Consider the following 23,076-nt stretch of genomic DNA (forward strand, 5'->3'; position numbering starts at 1 on the left):
TTCTTGGATGGTAGGGAGAGGATAAGCATCATGATGACATGCAGAATTAAGCTTTCTATAATCCACACAGAAACGATAGCCACCAGTTTTCTTTGGTATCAGGACTACCGGAGAGGCCCAAGCAGAAGAGGATGGCTCAATGATATCAGCCTCCAACATCTCATCAATGAGTTGCTTGATCACTCGCTGTTTTGTTGGTGACACTCTGTAAGGCTTTTGTTTTATCGGTACATCTTGGTTAACAAAAATCTGGTGAGTCAAAACACTAGTTTTTCCAATCAAATTTGTACAAACATCAGAATTCTGCTGCAGTTGGTTTAAAAAGTGTTCCTTACCATCTTCATCCAGACAGGTATTGTGGCATGCTTCCCACAAAAGATTGATTTCTTCACTGACTGGACTAGGAGAAACTGCAGAAAAGAGAGCTAAAGGTGAGGAATTGTGCCAATCGTGCAGAAAGGCATCATTTTTCTGGAAAGAATATTGTTGATCTGCCTGAAACCAGAAGATGTTTTTTCTGATATCCATTTGCAGGCCACTGAAAAACAGGTAATCCAAACCCAGCACAACAGGAAAAGCAAGCATCTCAGAAGCCAAAACCACCACAGGTAAGTATATTGTTGAAGTTTGAACGGTGATATGAACTTCTCCCCATCCTAAAGGTTGTCGGGCTCCTCCATCAGCTAAATAAATTGGACCTTCTGTCCAAGGCTTGAGGTGTTGAATATGATGACCCATAGTTTCCCATAGTTTCTCATTCAGAAGGGTGTATGAAGATCCAGTGTCCACCAAACCATGTCCTTTCCAGGTATGGATGGTTACAGGAACCAACAACTGCTGAGGAAGATATGAAGAAAAGGGACAAGTAGGTAGGGTCTCTAAATGTGTAACAGCACTAACAGTAGGATGATGCTTTCCTGAGTTGCTTTTGGTATAATTAATGCTTTGTTGATTTTTGTAGTTTGGATTCTGACCAGAACTGTTCTGTGGACATGAAGCTGGAGGATGAGGTCCTTTACACTTCCAACAGAAGAGTTTTTTAGTGCCATCATGTGCTGTAACTGGAGTATTTAACTGAACATTAACAGGAGTACTGGCACTAGTTTTACAAGGTTTTTTTCGTTGCTCATACTGTAGCTGATTTTCTTTGTCTTTTTCCAGTTGTTGACCAAGACGGACAAGACCATCCACAGTATTAACACCGTTGCTGCGCAGTTGACTTGCCATTTGTGGGTTTATGTTCTTAAGAATCAGCTTGATGATTTCTTCCTCTGTGATGAGTGGTTTCCAGCGTTTACACAAAGCTCTATACATGTAAGCAAAATCTCTAATACCTTCACCTTCTTGTTGTACACGTGTTCGCACTCTCTCTGCCAATTCATCCTCGTAATCTTCAGATAGAAAGGCAGCAAGAAACTTGGATTCAAAATCCTGCCAAGTAGTGGTTTCATGTCTAGCGAAATCCCACCAGTCTCTAGCTGTTCCATGAAGCACATTCCGGAGTGTGGCTATTAACTCTTCATCAGAAAGTGGATGCAGTGACATGAAATCATAACACTTCTCCAAGAATATTAGAGGATCCTCACAATCTTCAAAGCGTCCAAAACAAGGAAATTGAATCTTAATTGGCTGTTTTCCCAAAAACCTTACTCTTCCTTCCACAGGGGGTGTACCAAATTCCGTAGCAGAATGAAAATCTGAATCACCCATTCCAGATTGTAAAGTGGAATGAAGCCGCTGTAACCTGGGGTTCACCACTGGAGAATCTACCACATTAGAAGATGGAAAGAGAACTGTTTGCACTGAAGCATTTGCTTTTGTGGAAATTTGCTGTGATGATTTTAGACTTTTGATGTCCAGTGTCAATTGTTGAAGCTTTTGTGTACACTGCTGTACCTCATTCTGTAAAGTTGAATTGGAATTGGACTCCGCAATAAAGGTATTCATTTGTTGTACACATTGATCCGTTTCATTTTGAATGAGACTTAAGGTAGCAGCCATTGGTTGCATAACGGAATGGAAATCTTTCAGCGTTTCAGACAGATGATTTTTCAACCTCCAATGCAACATGTTGTTAACCTCCTTCCTGAAGTGCTCAAAGTGATCAGTCAAAAGCCGTTTCATTTCAGTCAATTGTTTTTCAGATGTATCATTAACATTCATAGTAAATGTGTCCACAAACTGCTTTATGTCATTTGATTCCTTCAACATGGTGTCCTTCAGACTCTGATATTGGGTTTGCATCATTTTGCTCAATTGTTGAATTGTCAGGGTATCTTGAAGTGTGGATGGGGAGCTTGGTGATAAAGGAGGTCGGAGATCAAAAACGTCTGTGAGCTCCATATCCAGCAGTGTAGCTTGAGTTGAAAAAGCTGGAAATCCTTCAAGTGATTTGGGTAACGGGATTTTAATGTCCTCAGTTTCTGAAACCACTGTGTTCATTAGATCATCTGCTGAGCTTTGTTGAATGGATTGATCAACATCTCCCTCCATATCATGAAGTGAATCATTTGAGGAACCATTTGAGGTGGCAGCCATTTTGTGGCGTGGTAGTGAGGTTGAATAATGAAGTGTTTTTCCTTTTACTCATAGATACTTTCTCGGTCCCATCTGGGTTGCCATTTTTTATGTAACGTTTCCTTTATTTTAAAATGCTGGGTTGCCAGACAGTATGTCACTGTCAAATAAGTCAAACAAAAACAAACAATAACCAGGAAACCTTACAAAGGCCTGTTAAGCTCCTGTTCATACACAGACCCACAAGTTTTTAGCATTGAGGAAAAAAAACTCAAAACTCAAAAATCTCATTACCATCAATCATGTTTGAAAATTAAATCAAGAATCAAACAACAAAGAAACATAATTGCAAACACCAAACAAATACATCAACACCAAAAATTATACCATAGTTCACAAAGTCTCTTTAGGAGAAGAAAAAAACTCAAAGTTTAAGTCAGAATCAACCGTCAGTCATTAGCTGGTTTACTCACGCATCCTCGTTGAAGTTTGGGGCTTTGCAGTGCTGGCAGTAGAGGCTTTGCGGTTCTCATTGAAGTTGAAGGGCTTTAAGGCAGTAGATGCTTTGCGGTTCTCATTGAAGTTGAGCGCTTTAATGCAGTAGATGCTTTGCGGTTCTCATTGAAGTTGAGCGCTAAAATGCAGTAGATGCTTTGCGGTTCTCATTGAAGTTGAGCGCTAAAATGCAGTAGATGCTTTGCGGTTCTCATTAAAGTTGAGCGCTTTAATGCAGTAGATGCTTTGCGGTTCTCATTAAAGTTGAGCGCTTTAATGCAGTAGATGCTTTGCGGTTCTCATTTCACTTGAAGCGTTTAAGTGAAGTAGAAGCTTTTCGCGCTCACACATTCATCTGCTTCTTGACATCTCGGCAGGGTTTAAACAATGCTGGCTGATGAAAGCATGATGAGTTGATACACACACAAGAACGCCATCGGAGAAACTGAAACTTTAACACAACAAACCGCAGCTTGCGTCCTCCATGACTGTCAGAGGCCCACTCCTTTTTTTTCACCTTCCTTCTAGCTCTTACTTTTATTCTATATGACGCCAAGCTCCGCCCTTTTTCAAGGAACAGACGTCATCCATAATAAAAGTATTTACTGAGATTGCTGAATTGCTTTATTTATTTATTTTATGACATCGTCACAAGGTCAGTGGTTTGCTAGGTGATCTGTACGACAAGCCCCGCCTTCTTGTGGAAGTTTACAAGAATGACTAAAAGAAATCTTCTACTAAAAGACATATTTTAGATTTGCAAAAAATGTAAACAGCGCCCTCTAGTAGATTTGTCATCTGAAAGGTCTCTTCGTGAGATCAGGCTGGAGTGTTAGCTCACTTTGTACATTGTTGTACTTGTGATGCAGAGCATTTGAATCTGGTGAAGCACAGTTCCACAAAACAGATAAAACGAATGTAAAATCAAGGTAAATTTACATGGCTGCAGTGCATTATTTTGCTTCTGAAAACACTATTGGTTGGGTTTTGGAAAGGGTTTAGGTCAATGGTTTGCAAGGTGAGGATGAGTAAAAGAAAGGACGTGCATCTGAAACAAATCGTCCACTAAATGACATATTTTAGATTTGCAAAAAAATGTGAACGGTAACCTCTGGTGTATTTGTGATCAACAAAATGTACCTAGAGCAATGTATTTACAGTAGTTTCTAGTCTCACATATTTCCAGGCTAAGATTGGTCCAAATATATATTTTTAAATGTAATAATTAGGAACAATTATATCTAAACCAAACAACTATTTCAAGCCCGTGTGCCACACTCTCTTGTCTAAACTCAGTTTGAAGCCTTGAGCTGCCTACTGTAGCTGCTGAAGTGACAGCGGCACAAACGCATTATAGTTTCTGTCCCGAAGACCAGCCACATAATACTTTATTCCCAAACACTTGATGGTTGAGTAGGTGTTATGACTTTATATAGTTCAACTCTTGAAAGTAAACTGTCAAAACCATGCTGTGTAAGAGTGTTAGCTTTTGTATGATGTTGCACTTGTGATGCAGAGAACTCTGGTTTGAATCTGATGAAGAATGGTTCCACATTTGAGATAAAACTAATGTAAAATCAAGGTAAATCTACATGGCTGTAGCGCACTTTTCTCTTACGTTTGCTTCTGAAAACACTATTGACTGATTGGAAACACTTTGGTTTGGTGGGTGATCTGTACAACAAGCCCCGCCTTCATGTGGACATGTACAAGAATGATGTGAATCTGAAACTAATCGTGAAATAAATGACATATTTTAAATTTGCAAAAATGTAAACAGCACCCTCTAGTGGATTTGCCATCTATAACATGCAACGAAACATTCCAAGAGCAACGTATTTACAGTACTTTTCGCAAAAATCTAAGCTCACATATTTGCTATGAACTTAAGCTGAGATTTAACCAAGTAATTTTTTTCTAATGTAATAATTAAGAACAATTTGATCTAAACCAAACAACAATTTCAAGTCTGTGTGCCACGTTCTGATGTCTAAAATTCAGTTTGAAGCATTGAGCTGATTACTGTAGCTGCTGAAGTGACAGCGGCACAAACGCATTATAGTTTCTGTCCCGAGGACCAGCCGCATAATCCTTTATTCCCAAACACTTGATGGTTGAGTAGGTGTAATGACTTTATATACAGTAGTTCAACTCTTGAAAGTAAACCATCAAAACCATGCTGTGTACGAGTGTTAGCTCACTTTGTATGATGTTGCACTTGTGATGCAGAGCACTCTGGTTTGAATCTGATGAAGAACGGTTCCACATTAGAGATAAAACTAATGTAAAATAAAGGTAAATCTACATGGCTGTAGCGCACTTTTCTCTTACGTTTGCTTCTGAAAACACTATTGGCTGATTGGAAACACGGGTTTGGTAGGTGATCTGTACAACAAGCCCCGCCTTCATGTGGACATGTACAAGAATGATGTGAATCTGAAACTAATTGTAAAATAAAAGACATATTTTAAATTTGCAAAAATGTTAACAGCACCCTCTAGTGGATTTGCCATCTATAACATGCAACGAAACATTCCAAGAGCAACGTATTTACAGTACTTTTCGCAAAAATCTAAGCTCACATATTTGCTATGAACCTAAGATGAGATTTAACCAAGTAATTTTTTTCTAATGTAATAATTAGGAACAATTTTATCTAAACCAAACAACAATTTCAAGCCTGTGTGCCACATTCTGATGTCAAAAATTCAGTTTGAAGCCTTGAGCTGCCTACTGTAGCTGCTGAAGTGACAGCGGCACAAACGCATTATAGTTTCTGTCCCGAGGACCAGCCGCATAATCCTTTATTCCCAAACACTGATGGTTGAGTAGGTGTAATGACTTTATATAGTTCAACTCTTGAAAGTAAACCGTCAAAACCATGCTGTGTACGAGTGTTAGCTCACTTTATATGATGTTGCACTTGTGATGCAGAGCACTCTGGTTTGAATCTGATGAAGAACGGTTCCACATTAGAGATAAAACTAATGTAAAATAAAGGTAAATCTACATGGCTGTAGCGCACTTTTCTCTTACGTTTGCTTCTGAAAACACTATTGGCTGATTGGAAACACGGGTTTGGTAGGTGATCTGTACAACAAGCCCCGCCTTCATGTGGACATGTACAAGAATGATGTGAATCTGAAACTAATCGTGAAATAAATGACATATTTTAAATTTGCAAAAATGTAAACAGCACCCTCTAGTGGATTTGCCATCTATAACATGCAACGAAACATTCCAAGAGCAACGTATTTACAGTACTTTTCGCAAAAATCTAATCTCACATATTTGCTATGAACTTAAGCTGAGATTTAACCAAGTAATTTTTTTCTAATGTAATAATTAAGAACAATTTGATCTAAACCAAACAACAATTTCAAGCCTGTGTGCCACATTCTGATGTCTAAATTTTAGTTTGAAGCCTTGAGCTGATTACTGTAGCTGCTGAAGTGACAGCGGCACAAACGCATTATAGTTTCTGTCCCGAGGACCAGCCGCATAATCCTTTATTCCCAAACACTGATGGTTGAGTAGGTGTAATGACTTTATATAGTTCAACTCTTGAAAGTAAACCGTCAAAACCATGCTGTGTACGAGTGTTAGCTCACTTTATATGATGTTGCACTTGTGATGCAGAGCACTCTGGTTTGAATCTGATGAAGAACGGTTCCACATTAGAGATAAAACTAATGTAAAATAAAGGTAAATCTACATGGCTGTAGCGCACTTTTCTCTTACGTTTACTTCTGAAAACACTATTGGCTGATTGGAAACACTATGGTTTGGTAGGTGATCTGTACAACAAGCCCCGCCTTCATGTGGACATGTACAAGAATGATGTGAATCTGAAACTAATCGTGAAATAAATGACATATTTTAAATTTGCAAAAATGTAAACAGCACCCTCTAGTGGATTTGCCATCTATAACATGCAACGAAACATTCCCAGAGTAACGTATTTACAGTAGTTTCTAGTCTCACGTTTCCAATAAACTTAAGCTGAGATTTAACCAAATATTTTTTTAAATGTAATAATAAAGGACAATTTGATCTTAACCAAACATCTATTTCAAGTCTGTGTGCCACGTTCTCATGTCTAAAATTCAGTTTGAAGCCTTGAGCTGACTACTGTAGCTGCTGAAGTGACAGCGGCACAAACGCATTATAGTTTCTGTCCCGAGGACCAGCCGCATAATCCTTTATTCCCAAACACTTGATGGTTGAGTAGGTGTAATGACTTTATATAGTTCAACTCTTGAAACTGAACCATCAAAACCATGCTGTGTATGAGTGTTAGTGCACCCTGCTCTTACAATTAACACCACAGTGACAAACAAAGTGACACGCATCATAAAATATCTCACCAAGCTTAAAAGTGGGCTGCTCCATTTAGAGCAATCACACAGCGCAGGAAAAATGAGCACAGGTGTACGTTCTTAAGAAATCCATCTTCAAAGGGAACGTCTGTAGCAAACCTTATGATATGTCTATCCTCTGAGCTCTTTAAAACATACACTCTTAGCAACAGAAGGAGAGGGAAAGACAAAATCAGGTCATTGCTAAGGAGTACATTAGAAACGAGAAGAGCACAAGGGACTGGAAGGACCACAAATAGGAACAAAATAGGAAAGGACAACAAGGAAAAAAAGGCTTCTTTAGCTCTCTGGCTTACATTGTATCTTAATAAATAGCATATTTGGGTTTAAAACATGACCTAGGATGATCATTTTAAATACCAATCTTTCTTTCAGGGTATGTCCATTGAATGTATGGTCATTTAAAGGAATTGTTCACCCAAGAATGAAAATTCTGTCATACTTTACTCACCCTTCACTTGTTCCAAACCTGTTTGAGTTTCTTTTCTTCTGTTGAACACAAAATATGATATTTTGAAAAATGTAGTAAAGCTGTAACCACCCAGCAGGCACAGGAGGTCAACATAATGTCAGATTTACAATGTACCCTGAAGTTGTGGGGAAGGTTCATTTTGTTTGGAAATGAAAATTTGGTTAACGTCAGAACCCAACATCTGGCCAACATCAATGTCAATCATTCAACCTAAAATCAACCAAATATTAACGTCTAATGATGTTACAGCTTGACGTTGTGTGGAAGTTAACACTATGACGTCTAACAGACGTTGGATTTTGGTTGCCATACCAGATGAATAAATGTCAGGATTTGACATCAATATGACTGTGGTTTAAGATATTGGCTTGATGTTGGAACTTGGTCACTTTACAACACAATTTGTAATCCACCAAACACCAATGTCATTTGACGTCATTATTGGACGTCAAAATAACGTTGTCATTAGACACTGCTAGACATTTGGTCACCTGACGTCACAACCTAAATCTAACCTAATATTAACGTCTTATGACATTGTGTGCCTGCTGGCCATTAAGCTTCATAGTAGATGTTTTTTCCTACACTCTCAGAAATAAAGGTACGCAAGCTGTCACTGGGGTGGTACCTTTTCAAAAGGTACACATTTGTACTTAAAGGGTCCATATTAATACCTCAAAAGTACATATTAGTGCCTAAAAATTTTAAGAGGAACACTTTTGTACTTTTTAGGTACTAATATGTACCTTTGAGGTATTAATATGGACCTTGTAGGTACAAATTTGTACCTTTTGAAAAGGTACCACCCCAGTGACAGCTTGCGTACCTTTATTTCTGAAGATGCAAATTAAATTTAATTGCAAATCTGGAATGTCGCATAAAACATTTGCGAATAAAGCACTTTTTCCATCCAACGAGTCCAAGAGAACAAAATAAGAGCCTTTTTTCCAAGAGAGACTTTTTTTGTATATAATAACTTATTTTCATGCATGTATTTTTACTTAAGGCTTTACCATTTATTACGCAACATAGTCCACGGTTTATCCCATTAGAATCATCTCCTCTCTTACTTCTTGGAAGATTTGCGTGCTTGTTTTTTTTCCATCAAGGATGGTCGTTACTTCTGTCTCGTATAAAACATTTAAAAATATTCGGACCTCATTGTCCACCCAAACAAACCTGTCACTTTCCACGAAGCAAAATAATATGAATTTTTTGATAATAATTTTTTATGTGCATTTCCAAAATTTATGCACATCTTAGCTATCCATCCAGGGTTTATATGTGATATTCCAAAATACAGATTTTCAGCTTTCTTCAAACTATCTACTTTAAAATATCTTCAGAAAGAAAGAGTAAATATTAATTTTTGGGTGAACTATCCCTTTAAGATTAAGGAAATATTAGCTGACATCACTGAATGTTTGATGGAAAACATTCCCAAACCCTGTACCGATCTGTGACATGAAAAGCAGCAGATAAATACAAGTCCGTTTCACACTTTCAAGAGCACTCCAAAAATAGAGCGCTGACATGATATCTACTATCATGTGATGACATATGGGTGACGTTTGTATTTGCCAGAATAAAAGGTTTCTTTTAAATGCCAATAAAGAAAGACACTATATGCTCACATGATGTATTAGTTATTGCTCTGCTGTTAGAAAGCAGATGTGATTTTACAAGACAATTCCGGGCACTTCAGAAAGAGATAAATTTACTATTACACCCTGCAAACAATGTTGTACAGTAGCAAATAAGCCTGTTTGCTGTGATGTTGGATGATAACATACTTTGAATTGCCAAGTTTTTAATTACAAATGTGCTGTGTGACTGGCACTAATCTGAGTGAAAATTCAGTCATTATTCAATCGTGCTGATGATGTTCAAATACTGTATGCACTTCTTTCTTTTTTTATAAAACACTGTAAAAATGGTGGGCTCCACACAAGCAATTTGTGTTGGGACAACGTGAAGTTCATTTAATACTTTTTACAAATTTATTGAACAAAAAACAGTTAAGTTGTCCCTCAAGAATTGTGTTGTTTCAGCTAGTGTGTTTTTTTCAAGTAGTTTGAACAAACACACTGTAAATAAAATGCTGGGCTCCACAATTCCTTCATGCTGTCCCAACTCAAATCGATTAAGTTAACTTAGTTGTTTGTACAAATTTAAGTGAATTAAACATAAAACAATTAAGTTGTTCTGAAAAAGAATTGTGTTGATTCAGCTCATTTGGAATAAGTAGCTTAAACAAGCAGCAAAAATCATCTTTTTTAAAATCAGCAGAAGTTTTTGAGTGTACAAATGGAAAAAAGTCATATAAACCTTACTGTAAACATGTTTATATGCTAGAAATTGATGAAAAAACTAAATTACACTTGACTTTGACCCTTAGTATTAGTGCACAATCGCATGTTCTCTCTGACTAGGAAAAGCACAAAGGTTGGAAGAAATTGAACACAGTATACTTTCACAAAATACATTCTTTTCTGTGCTCGTTGTTTTCATTGCAACAGCAAGTTATCACATATTCATCTGTCAACTGTCATTCTTGCTTTCATCTGACAACCAGAGTTCTGGAGATATTCAACTCAGAGAAGAAACTACACAAGCAGGTTTTCTTGATAAATATAAAATGTTTTAGTTGAAAACATAGATTGTTCCCTAAATTTGATCTCCACTGTAACTTTGAGAGAAGCAAGCCAGAACATCATCTGATGTCTTTTGCAATCCTAAAGCATAAATTTCACTGGCAAAAAAAATGAAATAACAGCATAAAAATTGCAACAGACAATCAATCATAAATCGCCTGAATGCTTGCCTCGTTAAATATTCATGCACTTTGTACAGCCCCAGAAATTCTCCCACACCATTTAGATGTTTAGAATCTGAGAAAAACAGATACAAGTATCGAGCGTTGATCATACCGTCTGCTTTTGCCTTCCTTTTTCTTTTTGTTTTTGTAATATGCTTCAGAAAACTTCAGACAAGATGATGTGCAGTTGAAGTCAGAATTATTAGCCCCCCTGAATCATCAGCTGCCCTGTTTATTTTTTTCCCTAATTTCTGTTTATTGAAGAAAACACATTTGTAAACATAAGTTATAATAACTCATTTCTCATAACTGATTTATTTTATCTTTGCCATGATGACAGTAAATAATATTTGACTAGATATTTTTCAAGACTTTTCTATACAGCATAAATTGACATTTAAAGGTTTAACTAGGTTTATTAGATTAAGGTAATTAGGCAAGTTATTGTATAACGATGATTTGTTCTGTAGACTATCGAAAATATAGCTTAAAGGGGCTAATAATTTTGACCTTAAAATGGTTTTTAAAAAATGTAAAACTGCTTTTATTCTAAAAAACAAATAAAACTTTCTCCAGAAGAAAAAATATTATCAGACATACTGTGAACATGGCCTCGCTCTGTTAAACATCATTTGGAAAATATTTTAAAAAAGGAAGAAAATTCAAAGGGGGACTAATAATTCAGACTTCAACTGTATATGCTTTGGCACGAACATGCATTGTAAATAAAATCTTGCAGCCTTTACATTTAATTTATCCATAATTAAATTAAATTAAATATTAATAAAATAATAAATTAATTAAATAATACATTTAATTGAATCAATTGATCTTTTCTAGTCATCTCAACTTACATTAATCAAACTGACTAAAAATATTGGGCCCTACCATACATCCGCTGGAATAAGGTGCAAGATGTCTTTGGCTCATTGTTTCAGACCATTACAACAGTAATTTTCACGTTTTGTGCCACGTTTTGTTTCAAAAGCAAATCCATTTGTGCCACTTTGTGGACTGGATGTTCCAGTCTGAAAATAGGTGTGTTAAGGCGCATTGTTGGTGCATTGCTATTTTGAAGAACTGAAATAGAGTGTGTTGTTGACCAACTAAAACCTGGTCTAAAGTCCAGCGCAGAGGGCTTTAGTTATGCGCCAATGCAGGTCCAAAATGCATACAGATTGTTTAGGACACACCGGATATACAGCAATACACAAATATCTTTACAAATTAAAACAACTAAAGAATTAAAATGTTACAAAAATGATTAATTTCTACATAAATATAAAAACCACTGCCTCCATGCCTCCATGTCTGGGGGGCTTTTTTCAGTTTATCCATGACAAGTTGCATTTGTATAATGTTATTTTTAGTTAGTTATTATCACTAGTATTATTTATTATATGGATATTTATATTTGTTTTAATAAAAACAAGTTTAAATTTGTCCACCTGTCGAGTTTTGGAGACGTATGCATCACCATGTGGGGTATGAGAATAGGACGTTTTTGACCACACTTTTTATTCTTTTGCTGGAAATTAGAACTGAATTTAGAATTAGTTTTAAAACAATGAGTGGAAACTTGATCAACTTAATAAAATAAGTTAAAGCAACTTAAAAATATTTGTTGTCTTGACTTTTTGTCATTACATTTTTTACAAAGTGGGATTCTATACTGTAAAAAAGATCTTACTGCCTTAAATTTTCAGTTGAATCAAATGATCTTTTCTAGTCCTCTCAACTTACATCAATCAAACTGACTAAACTCAACTTTGTGTAACTTGAAAAAATAAGTTGAAACCTGGATGCAGACTCGGTGCAGTTGCAATCTGATCTGCATTCAATGCTTTTAATCCACACACCTATCCCCACCCCTAACCCTACCCCTCACAGTGACGTCATTAGCTCCTCTGAGTGCATTGTGTCTGACATAGCATCTCGGAGATATGCAGTCTCAGATCGCAAATCCAAGTTTGCATCCAGATACTATTGGATTAACTTAGTAGAATGTATTAAAGTAACATATTGTGACTTTTTTGACAGTGTAGTATGCTAGTGGCCACTATCATAAACACTTCGAATTTCCAAACTAGACAATTCTTGAGAGAACCGTGTGAAACATGGAACAAACAGTGAACAGTTCAGAGAACAAAAAGCACAGTACTCTTCCTCCCACTGTGTGAAACATGAGTAAAGCACGTACTGTATTTGTTAACCAAATGGTGTAACTGGCTACGCTAGAAATGAATGCTTATCAGAAATCTTGCAAGTGATTTGCTTCTTTCTTTAAACTCTGCCAAAAAGTCAAACATCAGCAGAAAGCCTGTAAAAACAGCCCTTGTTCAGTATGATCTGAAGCTGGAGAATGAATGTTATGACAGTGCTCTGATGTTTCATGCTCTCTGTGTATATGCATACAGCATTTGGGGCATGTGGGTCTCTGTGTCACTCACACTGCAGAAATCTTCAGTATACCAGCTGCTGGCTGCCCAGCTTTATCCTCTGCGTGGTGGCCGAGACACGTTCGCACACTCTGATTTAATTACTTTGACTGAATCCACATAGTCTTGGGTAGGACTTTTGACTCATGGGATTAAGTCTGGTCCGCAAAGATTACAACTTGTTCTGGCCAAGGACCACCTATATAGACAAGAAGGAAAACCTCACTGATGGAAAGTGAACTGCTGCAATTAGGTTTAGTTTCTCTCTCCCTTATGTGCCATTTACAGGCAGGTTAAAAAGTAACTCTATTAAAACATTTTAATTAAATTGCTTCACATTAGTGTTTCGTCATTAAGCAGTCCATTTCTCAATGTTAGTACTGTATGTGTGTTTGCAGGCTTCATAATATAATTTCTGTACAAATTTCACTTACATTAACAGAGTAACAATTATTTTATTGAATACATAGTTATTTTAGGAATTCAGGAATCGTAATTTACGAAGTAGTTCTAAAAACGTGTACATTTACCCTCCCTTCAGTACATTTTTAGTGCTGTACCGGTACTTTTACTTCACTATTTTCCTATGATCTGCAGTCACTACTTTATTTTTTCTTGTCTATGGGGATGGCTAAAGTAGAAAAATCTGTCCTGTAATTTCTGTCCAATCAAATCACACATAGAAAGTAAATCGCATCATACTGAACAACATCAAGACATGGGAGCTTTATAAATGCAGCAAAACGTTTGGAAGCATTAAAAGTGTCCAAGAGGATGTCCAAAATCTTTACATGCAATGACAGAGAGACTGCATGTCACTGATGAGAAAATGAAGACTGTATTGAAATTGCCAAACGGCCTTAAATAATAACTAAATAAATGTTACATTTACACATCTCTGCACTAATTGCATGTAAACGCATCACATATCAGTGATTCAGCATGTACATTTAATAATGTTAAAGGTTTATTATGTATTATAAACCTTACCAATTTGTTGGTGTGCAGTGAGTGCACTATTCTGTGCTTCTGAATGGCTGTATTTAAATTTCTGTCGTGTTTCACCTGGTGCAAACAGCCAAATTGCTTATCACTGCAAATCTCGGCACGTAGCATGCTGTTAGGACACAGGGTTACAATGTAACATGCTCACCTAATGCTTACATTCGTAATAATTATATTTTTTGCTAATTAATAACCACCTTATGTGGAACTCTGAATCTGCGTCTCATTTCGGGGTCTGCTACTGTCCACCGGAGGTCACATTTCGGTCACGGGTACATACTTTGAGAGCCTTCCTGACGGAATGATTGAAATAAGCTGTTTTCCACTAAGGCAACCCACGGTGCTGAAATATAATTGGCTAAACTGATATTGGGCAGGTTAAATGACCAAAACAAATACAGATGTTTCGGCACAAAACAGACATTTTCAAACAGAATACCTGAGTTCAGCATTGTTTTTCAGATAAACAAGAATATTTACATGTTTCTTAAATATCTGCAAGCATATTATGGTATTTTTATGCTTTAGAAGAGTCAAAAACTTACATACAGCACCTTTAAATCAAGCATTTTCTAGACATTTCAAGACAAAAATATTGTTTTATTTTAAAATATAATAATCAAAACAATCAATATCGATTTGACAAAAGATTTGGCAGATTATTGTGCTTGTTTTAATAAAAAACTCATTTAATTTTGGCATATTATATCTAAAAACAAGACTATATTTTTGCTTGTCTAGAAAATGCTGCTTGAATTAAGAATTATTAGATTTTTGGACTCAAAACAAGATTAAAACCAAAAGAAAAGTATTTTTTGCAATGTGAGCATAAGCAGATCTTAATTATGATCTTAATTTTTTATACACATCCTTTCTGCTGAAACAAACAAACAAACAAACAAACAAACAAACAAACAAACAAACAAACCACCACAGAATTTGTATTGATTTTATTGATTAAAATGAGTATTGTATTAAATGGAAACTGTAATGGCCCTATGTATTTATTTGTTTTTGGTAGTATGTTAAAACCAATAAATCCTAATAGAGTATGTCCAAAAAAGCATTAGAAAACACTAAAATGTAATAAATTTGATGGTTGAAATTAATAGCTTGCAATGTTTGATTTTAAAATCAGATTCTGTTCATTTTATCAGGAAATTCAAACAAATCTTGTTTTAACTCTCTTTGATGTGGTGTGACAAATCCCCATTTATATGTCTGTTTAAAGGGCAGTGGAGCGAGTAAACCATTCTTATTACTAAAACTTCCTTATTACTAGGACCAGGCAGAATCTGACAGAATATTTATTCAGTTTTTTTAATTAATTTTTAGTAATATAATTGACTAATAGGAAAATATTATATGGTTTATTTACAAAACAGTTTGTAAAGTAACATTTCCTGTCTTTTGGTAGATGTATTATATGTGAGACTTGCTTTGTTTGGTGGATCTAAATGGATTTGCATTATAGATATTAAATAAAAGTTAAAAAGATATTATTTGTCGGCGCTAGTGGTGTAGTGGTTAGTGCATCGATACATGCACTTCGGTGCTCACGGTGACACTAGTTTGATTCCCACCTCGTGGTCCTATGCTGATCTTTCTGCTCCCCACACTTTCCTGTCAATACTCTCTGCTGTCCTATCAATTAAATGTGAAAACTCGAAAAAAAAATTATAAAAAAAAGGTATTATTTTTTATTTCATATATTAAGTTTGTAGTTACAGGCGACACAGTAACGCAGTGTGTAGCGCTGTCACCTCACAGCAAAAAGGTCACTGGTTCGAGCCTCGACTGGGTCAGTTGGCATTTCTGTGTGGAGTTTGCATGTTTTCCCTGTGTTGGCGTGGGTTTCCTCCGGGTGCTCCGGTTTCCCCCACAAGTTGAAAGACATGCGCTATAGGGGAATTGGGTAAGCTAAATTGTCTGTAGTGTATGTGTGTAAGTGAGAGTGTATTGGTGTTTCCCAGTGATGGGTTGCAGCTGGATAGGCATCTGTTGCGTGAAAAACATATGCTAGATAAGTGGTTTATTCCGCTGTGGCGACCCCTGATGAATAAATGGACTAAGCCGAAAATAATGAATGAACTTAATTGTTTTATATTCAATCCACTTAAATTAGTAAAAATTATTAAGTTTACTTAATCAATTTGTGTTGGGAGAACATGAAGGAATTGTGTGGAACCAAGTTTTTTTTACAGTGTATCTTTCCCTAACATGTCCTGCATTGTCCAACAAAACGACATCTGTTGTTCCATGACAGAACAATAACAACAGAACAATGGGGTTAGGCCCCAAAACAATAGTGTTCGGCCCAATACTATGTAGACTGTTAAATATCATTTTTTTAGCCTGCTTGCAAAACCAAATAACAAAAAAATATGGTAACAAACACTGTAAAAAATGCTGGGTTCCACACAATACCGTCATGTTGTCCTAACACAAATTGATAAAGTTAACTTATTTGATTTGACAAATTTAAGTGGATTGAACATAAAACAAGTTGTCCCCAAAAAACCCTCAAGAATTGTGGTGATTCATCTCATTTTAAATAAGTAATTTGAACAAACAGCAAAAATCCTTGTGTATCTTGGTTTATGAATAGCTTCAATCAAAAGCCTCACATCTGAAGCGGACAACGCAAGCTCATTGTGGAATCTTATCCCTGTCTACATTTCTGGGAAGCACGAATTATGTAGCCAGAGGTACGTATGGCTGCATTTCTTCTTTAAAACGAATGCTACTGGGTGGTATGACGCCGCCGATGGCTTCTGTGCATTTTTCGGTGTTACCAGTTTGCCCAGTAGCTCGCCACGTACATCAACAAACTCGGGATGCAGAGCGGAGTTGATCACGATGATGGGGTTCAAGTCTGGCAAAGAACGGTTCCAGAAACCAGGTACAACAAAGCAAAAAATAAACAAATAAATAAATAAACAACAGGCTGAAAATATGGTGAAATCACGCAGTGACAGCTTTTCTTTTTTTAGATTGCTTTTGAAAACACTATCGGTTGGGTTTTGGGAAGGGGGTGGGTGGGTCAGTTGGTCAGTCAGTCAGTCAACAGCAAGCTGGCCTGGTTGGCTGAAGTGTAAATTCCGCCCTCTGGTGGATTTACACGAGAAGAGGATGCGCAAGAGAAATTTGTGATCATCAAAAAGCATACATGGTGGCCTCTGGCGGATTTGCAAAAACAAAAAGTGTGAGCAGATGTACCTAAGGTTACATATTTCGCTGTTTCCAGAAATGTAGACCTGGGTACGTATCCGCAATGAGCCTGGGTTGGCAGTGGATCAACCAGTGGAAAAACTCATGCTGTAATATATTGTCAGGCCAATAAATATATCTTTAAAAACAATAATTTACTGACAGCTAAAATATTGCACATCCTAATTAGGCAAATAAAGCTATCATTAAAAACAATAATTTACTGCCAGCTAATATATTGTACATTCTTATTATTAGAAACAGAATTTCTGACTTCCACTTTACAAATGAAAAGCACCACTATTTTCAAGCTTCATCATTACTTCGAGGTCAAGCTAGTAAAGTCACCAAAATCATGACAAATTTAATAAAAATGCATCTATTGACAGAGTTGATTTAACTTAATATATTAAAAGATAATTCATTTATCCCAGGATGGAAATTGAACCTTTGCCAAAGAGTCGTGCTCCAAGCACTGGCCTGATGGTATATTTCTAATGGTGCAGAGCCCGAGTGCCAACAAAATGAAAAAGTGTGAGTTCTTATTGAAGTTTTTACCGAGTATCAGGATTTGTGATAAAATAACTGCGCTTCATTGAAGGATTTTGGATCATGCTTTACGAGTTTTAAGTGCAGTATGGATCATACGGTCAGCAAACAGACTGTGAGCATCGTCTGACACACACATTTGGTGGATGAAGCATTTTGATTACGTTCTGATTACATTAGGGCTTCGGGTTTACACACACACACACGCACGCACGCACGCACGCACGCACGCACGCACACACACACACACACACACACACACACACACACACACACACACAGTGAGCTCATGCAGCACTAACCGGCAGTATTCATCATTGCATACTGCAGGTCCTGCCAAAACAGTACAAGTACACAGTCTCCAAAGTAATACCTGACCCCCGAAAAATCCAACTGTGGCAGACAATATATTATTAACACTCTAGTACACACACTCTACTAAGGCACACAACAAAAGCACATCATGCACTTCCAAGTCAGTTTATGTGCAAAACTTTGCGTTTACATCCTTGTCACTTTTTTTGTTCAGAGAAAAAGACAAGGAGTTTCTTTTGCGACATGCAGCGCTTTCGACTCCCCGATGTGGGTCAGAGCCTGAACACAGTTTCTCTCTGCAACAGCCTTAATCTAGTACAGCCTCTGTTGCCTTCGCATTCAAAAGCATTGAATCTATTATAGCCAGCGTATTGAGCTGCCCGAATGCCTGCCCACAGCCCACATTCACCATTATAAACACATCAGCAAGAGTGAGAGATACAGAGAGAGAGAGCTTACCTCTAATGATAGTAGCAGTGATGGAAGTAAAAGGTGCTATATTACTCCCATTCCGGCTGGACGGGAGCACAAGTGGTTTTGGAAGTGTGTGAATGAAACAGCAGCACCTGCTTAACTCAGCTCTCTATGTGTAAACGGCTGTCTCTTCACCAAAGGCATACTGCCACACTTCTCTCTCTCTCTCTCTCTCTTTTTTCTCTCCTCCTCTCTCTCGACACACACACACATTGCCATTGGCATCAGCGCCACCCCTCTCCACATTACAAGATGTAACGTGAACAAGCTGGATTGATGTCCCAGCGTTTAAGAGCAAAGATCAAGCTTATTCATTAAAGGCACAATTTGTAGGATTATAAAATATGCAACAAGCACTAGGAACAATGTAATATATTTTTGCTGACTTACACTGTAGAAAATGCTGGGTTCCACACAATCGACTTGTGTATGGACAACAGGAAGGAATTAAATTAACGTATTCTATTTTACAGATTCAAGTGGATTGAACATAAACAATTTAATTGTCCCTAATAAAACCTCAAGAATTGTTTTATATTTAAGTAGCTTGAACAAACAGCAAACATCATTTCCTGAGTGTATGTGCTTACTGTCATGACCGCCAGCGTTCTAGCCCTTGCAGATCGCTGGAAAACTTTCACTATCACCAGAACCACAATTCTGCCATCGAACTGAACTACATTTCCCATCAGACACCTCACTCACACACCAGTTCTGGATCACCCCTGATTACTTGCACACAGCTCTTGAAGACTGATTAGTTGGACTATATACAGTTGACGTCAGAATTATTAGCCCCCTTTAAATTTTTTTGAATTTTTTAAATATTTTCCAAAGGATATTTAACAGAGCAAGAAAATTTTCACAGTATGTCTGATAATATTTTTTTCTTCTGGAGAAAGTTTTATTTGGCTAGAATAAATTAATTTGTGGCTAATTAATGGCTATTAATTAAATTATTTAAAAAAAAAACCATTTTAAGATCAAAATTATTAGCATCTTTGAGCTATATTTTTTTTTCGCTAGTCTACAGAACAAACCATCATTATACAATGACTTGCCAAATTAGCCTAACCTGCCTAGTTACCCTAATTAACCTAGTTTAAATGTCACTTTAAGCTGTACAGAAGTGTTTTGAAAAATATCTTGTATAATATTATTAACTATCATCATGGCAAAGATAAAATAAATCAGTTATTAGAAATGTGTTATTAAAACTATTATGTTTAGAAATGTGTTGAAAAAAATGTCTCTCCATCAAACAGAAATTATTGGAAAAAATAAACAGGGGGGCTAATATTTCAGGGGGGCTAATAATTCTGACTTCAACTGTATATACCTCACATACATACATTGCTGAGTCTTGTTCGCTGTAACACTATGAAGCGTTCTCCTTGCTAGTCTTGCCGAGCTTTTCGATCCTTGCCTTGTTTATCGTTCAGCATTTGTAACAGTCGTGAGCACTGGCTACGTCACAGATATGCTTTTCCGAAACAACGTTGGGACTCGGGAACGCTATATTGCTAGACCGCCCGCTCCCGTTCAAATTACACCAGAGTTACCGATCACTGCCTTGTTTTATTTGGAAATTTATTCCCCCGCCGCAAGGAATCCGGTCGTGTCAGACCTCTAGTTTGTTCCCGTGTTGACCATTGCCTGCCTGACCAAGCTGTAAATAAACTGCATTTGGACCCTCACCTCTACTGTACCCCGATTCCTTGTTACACTTACATAATCTAATATGTTTCAAAGAAGGTTCAAATCAAGAGAAAGATTAACAAGTGACACAGATGGTGTCTTACAGTATGTGTTCATGTTACTGTCATCACAAACCCTTGATTTCTGGTTTGGTTTTAAAGAAAACAAGTTAACACCTAAGATGCTTTAATATGTTGTGCATTTTATAAGACTGCTCAGAGCAGGTTTATAACAGAACATTAAATATATTCAGTATGATAAAATAGCACTACTCCACATGATCACAGCTGGAAGAATCAGAATTGACGGATTATAGCATAAAAAAAGCTCTGCTGCTTTCGTGTCACGTCACACTCGTCTCTCATAAGCATTTACTTCAACAGTCTCATTTCCTTTTGGTGGCTTTCAGTCTTAAGCCATGGTCACACTAAAGTTTGAGCATGCGAAATTCTGTTGTACGGTGCTACGAAACAAGGCAGGATAAAAAAAGATGATTAGACATTATTAAAACGAACGACTGGTTCATAATTGTAATTTCTGAGGAGAGAGGTCATGTTTTGATCTTCTATTGGTCCCACGCAAGCATGATGCGATTTTGCAGGTCAGAGATCAACAAGCTTGAACTTTCGAATGCAGCAACATGCGAAACTTGTCACACAAGCTTGCATTTTAATGGAAGTCTATGGGGCAAAAGGTGCAGTGTGACCACATATATAATCTGCTTTATACTAGCATGGCGATAGATTTTGAATTTTAGCTCATCCATGAACATTGAGTTTTGCAGGAGTCTAATAGGATGTAATGAAGACCACAACTTCCATGATTCCACACTCAGTCATGGTGTAATAAAAAAAGCATTTGTTTGTTATGAATACATTCCCTCTAGTGGCGAAAAGGACACACTGTGACTTTAAGAGTCTTTTACACAGTGGAAGTCTATAGATAAGATCTATACATGTAATGAGAATTAAAAACAAGTGAAGAAAGCAAAGATGCTGGGACAAGATGATAGGAAAAAAAACATTTTTGTCAGTGCAATTATTTAAATAAATAAATAAATAAATAAATTGGCTGAATAGTGTGCAGGTAAAAATGTAATGTAACTTGATGAAAAAAATGTGTAGTTAAAGTACTTAAATCAAAAGGTCAGATCAAATGATTCAATAAGCTAAATGTTTTGGAGTTTGTGTTAAGTAAATGGGCCTGTTTACACCTGGTCACTTCGTGAATTTCTCTGATAGTCCAGCTATCTGATTTGGGAAATCAGTTCCATTTATAGTACATTTGGCCACATAAATGTGTCTCCTCTAAACGGATACAAATCTGATCTTCAAATCCTGTAGTATATGCAATTTAAACTAAGGATATGACAACTAAAGCATCAGATACACACATTTTATTTTATTATTATTACTATTTTTTGCAGAAACATAAGCTAAATATCTTATTCGGCATACAGTAGTTCATATGTATGCTTGAAGAGGCTTTGTACCTCATTTGTGTTCCAGTAAAACATCATCCTAATCATACAACCTGGACTCCGCAAGTACTATCATTATGACTTAATGAAAAATCTATGTTTGTCGTAAAGGGTTTACGTTACTTTGTGTATAACCTACACTCATTAATACATTGTACCTTTTTAAATGAAAGAGACACTATATTTTTTCTATTGTTTTTCTTCTGCATTTACAGAGGCACTGCAGGTTTATGATGTGACCCTTTCATTAATCCTGATATTTAAATTTTTATATTTTTTTTATTTATTAATTTTATCACTTAACAGTTAATGACTGGTTAAAAATGAAATTAATAAACAAAAAATAAACAAACATCCCAAACTGTCACCTGTGGCTTTGTGTAGCATGTTGCATAAATTAGCGCTGTTACATCTAACATGTAATATAGCATATAATGGCCCGTTTCCACTGAGTGTTCCATGGTACGGTACGGTTCGGTTTGCTACACTTTTATGGACGTTTCCACTGTCAAAACACAAAAAAACTAAGGTGAAGCCTGAAAAAACAAAAGAGCAAATGATTCTTTCAGCAACCTAAAACATGAACAAACTGCCATGTTTAATTATTATCATTGGACTATTATGAATTCGGAATGACAAGATGTTAACGTTAAGAAGAATAAAAATGAGAGCTTTGTACTGACTGTGTATGTTTCATTTTGTTTATGAAAATATATTGGCCTAAATGTATGTTTTGGGTATTTTTGTTTTGTAATTGGTAACATTTCAGAGACTGTAAATCTCTGTATGTTTTCATATGTGTTTTATTTATTTACTTATTATATAATCACAGACGTTACAGTACTATTTTGCATTATCATTGATCTGCAGCTATAAGCAAATCCTGTTTATAGAAGGGTTAGTTATTAAAATTTATAACCAAGTAGGCCTAATCAAAATGAGCTTGGGTTGCAACGCCTGTCTTTTTCATAACCAGATAGCTATCTGGTCAGAAAACATGCATGAAGTGACCAGATACAAACAGCCCTAAAACGTTATTAACATGATAACCTAAAAGTGCTAACACAATAATGAAACAAAGCTTTTTGATTTCTAAAACACTTTAAACATTGATCGATTTTTAGAGCATAGCCATCTTAAGAACTTTTAGGAGAATAGAATCTTTGTCATGAATGTGTGATATTCGGCACGCTTGCGTTTGCTGTGGGTGTATTAAGTAGCTTTAT

The 23,076-nt window shown here is 36.4% G+C and overlaps 1 protein-coding gene across 2 annotated transcripts in view; it reads right to left on the minus strand.

Moving 5' to 3' along the window:
* The window catches only part of plppr2b (phospholipid phosphatase related 2b), a 100,879-nt gene extending 82,108 nt beyond the window's left edge, over window positions 1-18,771 (minus strand). For both annotated transcript variants that reach the window (XM_056459469.1, XM_056459470.1), the window contains exon 1: window positions 18,658-18,771. The gene's annotated coding sequence lies outside the window, so the exon portion shown is untranslated. The remainder of the gene's footprint in view (window positions 1-18,657) is intronic.
* Between the last annotated feature and the right edge of the window lie 4,305 nt (window positions 18,772-23,076).

Source organism: Danio aesculapii, chromosome 6 (genome assembly GCF_903798145.1).
Source record: "Danio aesculapii chromosome 6, fDanAes4.1, whole genome shotgun sequence".
NCBI lineage: Eukaryota > Metazoa > Chordata > Actinopteri > Cypriniformes > Danionidae > Danio > Danio aesculapii.